Genomic DNA, 6,397 nt, shown 5'->3' on the forward strand with positions numbered 1-6,397 from the left:
GGAATAGACCAAAACAATGCAAAACAATTTCTCTGGGATCTCAGAAATAGCTTAGGACCAGGTAGCTATCGAAAGAAAGTCCATTCTCACAAGTACCTACTGGGTCCCTGGCTAGAAGCATCAATGACTTTTTTCATATACTGGTTTCCATTAGTTGTTCTTGTTACCTCCCCCTTGTACCCTTTCTCTTTCTTCCTTTTCCCAGTCCGCAGAACTGGGCAAGACAGCACTTCCAGCTATAGTATGAGTTCAGTAGTTTACTTACTTTCTTTCTTGGCTTTAGTCCAAGGAAGATTCTTCACTATGAAAAATGCAAACAGATTGATAAAAACAAATATATCTCATTCAGGGATCAGACATGGGAATATACCCTTCTCTGAGTGAATGGCTATTGCCCTCTTCTTTTGGTATCGACTCTTTGGAGCACCATGCTGTCTCAGACGTAGGATCATTGCCTCACAGCTGCAGAGTCTAGAATTCCGTTCTAACATCCAGTTGTCTGTGTGATTTTTTTTTTTTTTTTTGCATGTGCTCCAGTGTGTGTGGCCTTTCTCCAATTTACTCTCACTTCCAAAGCACATGGTAGCTGACTGGCTAAAATAATTTGTCCACACACACACACACACACACACACACACACACACACACACACACATGAAGACATATAAAATATGTTGTATTTGTCCATGTGCTTGTGGTACAGATTGATGCCAATAGGTGTCCACAAAGTACTAGTTCACATACACAGTTAACAAACAAAGTACTAGTTCACGTACCCAGTTAACAAACAAAGTATTAGTTCACATATCCAGTTAACAAACAAATAAGTAAACTGAAGGCACACAGCATGAACTTCCTTGTATCTATACATCAAACCAATATGGTCAGCCTAGGTCTGTCTAACCCCAACAGCTTTTCTAATTTAACACACTGATGTGTGTGTTCAAGTCCAGCCCCATTCTGTCCCATTTTGAATTTGATTCTGTAACAAAAATCAGATGTAATGTGGAAATAGTCCTTTATGAGCTTGGTGTCTTGCGCTTGGAATGCAGTTTGGATCTGTTACCTGAGCAACTGTCTCCTATCTGGCTTTGCCACTTGGGCTGTTACTTACAGTAGCATCTTTTGGTGTACATGCAGTAATTCATGCCTGCAGAATGTCTGATGTAGTATTTCTGTTACAATGACCTAACCATACAGTTATTCCATAAGCAATGATCATTTCTAACCTCAGGAAAAAGGATATTGACTTTAAGGTAATAGAGTTTTAATTATATAAGTCATCATTTGCAACCAAAATCTATTCTAAAGTTGGGTCATTAACAATACTAGAATAACCCCCCTAAACTAATAACATTTATTTTTAGTTTCTCTGTATTATTGGTACATTTTCTGACTTCCACAAAAGCTTGAACTGACTATCCAACCTAATTGATAAAACATGGTCAGACAATTGTGTTATTAGTGCATATTTTATGTGCAGTCTTTCTCTGCATTTCTAAGTTGAAAATAAAATGTTATATAAGCATGGTAACATGCTCCAAAATATTAGATAACAGCCCAGCTTACCATGCTGTCTGATGAAAACCCTTGGCTATACCTCATACCTTAAGTTGTATCCCCATCTGAAGCTACATATTAAGCATAATTACATAGCCAGCCATAAGCTGATGGTCAGACTTTGTCCAAATGTTTATCTTGTGTTTATTTGGATTATTTATAGTATTATTTTTCTAAAATAAATTGACATGATCTTTCCTCAGAGAATTCAAGCAGAAGTGTTAAGAACTACAAGGCCCATGCATCTTCAGGAGCAACCTAACAATATGATCACTACCACTCTGCTTTCACCTAGAGAGCGTATGTCAGGTGATTGAGCAATAAAGTGCAATCTTTTGTTTAATGTTCACCTGCTTCAGACTATAAGTGATATGAGTATTTGATTAAGGAACTACAACCTTTGAACCTGTTGTAATAAAGGTGCAAAGATTGCCTGGATGCTAAAGACATTTATCAAAGCAAGAGCTGTTTCATGTGCAGTCTCAGCATGGCAGAGCTGGATAGATGAACAGACAGGAAATAGCTCTGAGGCTTGTTAAATATATCTGAAGTACGAAATATACACCTGCTGGAAAGAGAGGTAAGCTGTCTTTTTAATTCCTGCTTTTCTTTAATAACTACTCTTGAAAAGCTGCAATCTGCTTTTTTAAGCAGATCTTGGCCGTCCAAAACAAAGATATGTCAAATTACTAGAACTGCTGTATCCGTATTGTTGTTCTGCCTTGGGGAAAAAAGAACTGGGGACTTGAATGCTAGCATAGAGCTGTGAAACCCTAGGGGCTTAAACAGTGACCATTGCATTTTTAACTTAATCCTACATTTTTTGTAAGAACGTGAAATAAGAAATGAATGCTGTTCTAAAGTATTTTATTGTGAAATATTCATATGTCAGCATACTGTTTGAATATGAGTAGTTAGCATTTTCAGGCTGCAATGCGTCTCTTTTGACTTGACATTTGCATGTACTGAATGCATTTGGTGTCTTTCTGTCTCTCTTTCTCTGGTGCGTGTATAGTGAAACTGCATATCATTGCCATGCAGCTGAGCGAAGGCGTTTATATTTATATCCTGTGGCACAGTCAGCCCTCTGTCTCTCTGCATCTCTCTCTCTCTCTCTCTCTCTCTCTCTCTCTCTTTCTGTCTTTCATTCACTCCTCGCTATTTCTCTAGCCCTTCATATGAAGAGACTAATGTTTTAAGGAAACAATAGGACAGCTGTCTGACAAGTGATACAGCAAAACCAGACCTGTCAGCCTCAGTTTGATCTGCAAATCTAGATAGGGGATATACTTTAAAAGACAGTGCTACTGGGCCTTTAACATCTGCTCATCTAAATTATTTATCATTTTTCTTTTGGTTGGCCATATTGCAAGATGTCTGCTACTGCTTCGTACAAGTGCTCTTCCCACAGCTGTGGGTACTTTTAAATAGTGGCGGGGATGCATAGTAAAGGTAATATCATAAAGTAAATTTTATAGTGTGAATGCTGGCAAAGTTCTGATTATTTTCAGCTAAAATAATTTGTTGGTGGTAGTGGTAATGGCTATTTTCATGCAAACTGTGGTAAATATTTATTGCATTTTGAAAGTCTGCTAGTATCAGAAAAACAGTAAGAGCAAAGTATAGCTAGGATTGCTTATGCCATTACAATGTAAAATGCTGATCTGTTCCATGCTATATTTTCTAAATTGAAGTCAGTAGCAACTACTGTCGCAAGTTATTGTCAAGGGAATTTTCTCAATATAAACCAGCCAGCTGTGTGCCTCGTAACAGACATTCGGGGATGGCAGTTTTCAAAGCATAGTCTCTGAGACTGCATTTAGGACCTCTCAATAGATTTTGATTAGGAAAGAGGCAATATTAATGCAGGATAGCATAACTTTGTACTGACATCACCTCATTATGGTTTAATTTACTGGGCACTTCAAGTATTCTAGTAGCAGGGTAGCATACCACAGGATCACGTGACTAAAAGGGACCATTCTTACATCCAGAATTAATTTTACATTTAACCTATGCATGCGTATATATATATATATATATATATATATATATATACACACACACACACACAGACAGACACACAGACACACACAGACACACACACACACACACACACACACACACACACACAACACTAAAGGACCCAAACTGAAGTTGCTATATAGAAGTTTAACAAGTGCTGTAGGGAACCATCTAGACAGTATGAATCTGTTGCTTTCATGATTTGGTCCATTTCACTGCATCAGTATATTGTTTAATAACCTTATGCTGCATGAAGCCAAAAACCATGTGATGAGCATAGAGTCACAAATGCAAACCCTTATTCTGTGGTCTTGTTATGCAGTGTTGTTTCGGGGGCAGTCTTCAGCATGCAAGAGAATATTTTGTTTAAGTGCAAAATCTCCTTATTATGTCATTGTCACACTTCCATATTCAGTGATTACAGACTTACACCATGCTTAGGGTGAGTGCTATTTATATTATTTACACATGCACTGTCAGTTGCACAAGAGGTAGCACACTCACCTTTCTTACTGAAAGACCAGAAGGCTGTGGGTTCTACTCCCACAATAGGTGACTGGATTACTGACCTTATAGTGCAGCATTAGGGGTGCTTCACTCCTGAGTCTGCCATCCTCCAGATGAGATATTAAACTGAGGTACCATCTGTTTGGGGTGGTGGCAGCTCTGCCGGACATAAAAGATCCCATGGCACCTATTGAAAAGAGTAGCGGAAATTCCCTGATGCCATTGCAAAATTTTCTGTAGTAGAAGAAATTCCATCTTTGGTCTCCAATGAAAAGAAGCCACTAACCTAGTGGGACAAACCCAGCTCACAAAGGATAAGTAAAATAAATTTGTTTAGTATATACTTTTCCAGCTTATTGTAACGTGCATCTGTGATGGTTCAAGGTGTAACAGAATTCTAAATCAGAAATAAAAACATAGATAAATGCATTAATATCTTGGGGAAATAATATTGAATATTGCAGTAATGCCCAAGAAGCTACTGAAAGGTTTATTAACTGTTTTCAGCTAATGTTGTGCCATCGCTTTCACCCCTTTGACTACAATAATTACCAAGTTATCCAGGAGGGTTATGAAAACAGTAACTAGACGTTACATTAGAAGCTGTCATTCTAAACAATCTTGTCAAACCATTTCATTTTTACTCAGACCCACAATGGTGACTCTAACAATAAGAAGCCAGAGTATGCTTATGTACTGTATGTATAAATATATATATATATATATATATATATATACACACTGCTATTTGTCGACTATAAATTAATGTAAATTAAGACATACAATAACCAGCTCAGGAAAGGGACTCCTGCTCTCCATTAGTGCTGAGTAAAGTGTGTGGATGTAGTTTAATATTGTAAGGTAACCTACTCTACATATGTGCAGCACTCCAAAATCTTCTTCTACCAGTGAATTATCTCAGTTAGGTCAGGACTAACCTCTCATCGGGGCATCTGTCAGCATACAGCCATAAAATGGTATTTGGACAGAAGTACAAAGATTTGCATTTGGCATTAATTCACATTCTCCAAAGGAGATCACATGCATTTAGAGTTTACCATTGCCCTGAGGTGCAGTCATCTCAGAGTTGATTATATTAAGTTTAGTGGGGCTTTGTGGGATTGTATGAAGAGTTGAGCCCCCAAATAAACAGTTCTGGTTACAAAATCATCTCATTTCCATCACTTTTGAGCAACACAAATTTTGACAAAAGTGTTTTTTGAGCTTCTGCCATAGAATGCCATAAAACAAATATATGCAGGCAAATGAGTGAAGTTTAAGCTGTTTTCCTATATTCCTGGGTTTGATTTATTCACTCTCTGTTTGCCTGCTGAATGACTCTAAGTTAACATGTACTCATAAGTTGCCTTAAAAGGGCACTTGGGTCTAGTAGGTTTACCAGTTTAGCAAACAAATAAATTAATTCATAACAAGCAAGAAAATTCCAACTAGTAGGTCATGTTTCCTGTCTGTGCCTAGCCATATCTCTGGCATTCTTGTATCATGAAAAATTAATCTTCTTAAAGTTAAAATTCCTTTGCAAGTGTCACTTTTCGGAAAATGTTAATGAAAGTGTAAGCATATTTTCCTTGCATGTTTACCATAAAACAAAAGTTTTACTCACTTGTTAAATGGGATAAGCACTGACCTACAGCCTGGTATCCCTATAATAGCTCTACCCCACCCTATGCAGTTACGATATCTTGATATAAATTTCTCATTACTTGTAGATTAAAACATAGTTTGATATTTCAGATTACATTTCAAACAGCATTTCTTTCCCTAATCTTTCTGACCAATCAAATTATTTTCTAAACTGAGATTATCTGTGCAAAGAAAAGTGTGAAGGTTGCGACTGGGAAGAGAAGTTATAACAAATAAAATATTGTGGTAAGACCAACCTTCAGTCATACTGTTTACATGGAAGAGAAGTCTAAAAGTTACAAGATGCCTTGGTAAGGAGTGAAAAAAATATACCAAAAGTATACAGAAGTATTAAATGCTTTTAAGAAAGTCGAAAGCATAATCTGTAATCTAGTAATATGAACACAGCCCTATGTAGAAGCATTTATATTCAAAATTTTGTCCACAAGAAGAGATAGTTTTCAATATAACTACCTAAAAACTTCTTCTCAGTTATAAAGAATGCTTCACCTATCTTACAAAATATTCAGATCACAGTGTTACACAACTCACTTGCAAAACACAAACTTAAAAAAGTACCAAAAACAAAGAGCTGTGTCTTCCCACAGAAAGGTACATCGATTATCCTCAGAATTCTGCTAAGGACCACAAATGACTACTG

At 37.0% G+C, this 6,397-nt stretch overlaps 1 protein-coding gene across 2 annotated transcripts in view; it reads left to right on the forward strand.

The window, feature by feature from the left end:
• The first annotated feature begins 1,881 nt into the window (after positions 1 to 1,881).
• The window catches only part of ACSL5 (acyl-CoA synthetase long chain family member 5), a 630,479-nt gene continuing 625,963 nt past the window's right edge, over positions 1,882 to 6,397 (forward strand). Inside the window, exon 1 of one of the 2 annotated variants that reach the window (XM_044055842.1) lies at positions 1,882 to 2,140. The gene's annotated coding sequence lies outside the window, so the exon portion shown is untranslated. Of the gene's footprint in view, positions 2,141 to 2,761; positions 3,013 to 6,397 lie in introns of those variants that run through there. The other variant, XM_044055844.1, reaches the window with a different exon arrangement.

The sequence above is a fragment of the Protopterus annectens genome, chromosome 14.part0 (genome assembly GCF_019279795.1).
Source record: "Protopterus annectens isolate FY-2018-M chromosome 14.part0, PAN1.0, whole genome shotgun sequence".
Classification (NCBI taxonomy): domain Eukaryota; kingdom Metazoa; phylum Chordata; order Ceratodontiformes; family Protopteridae; genus Protopterus; species Protopterus annectens.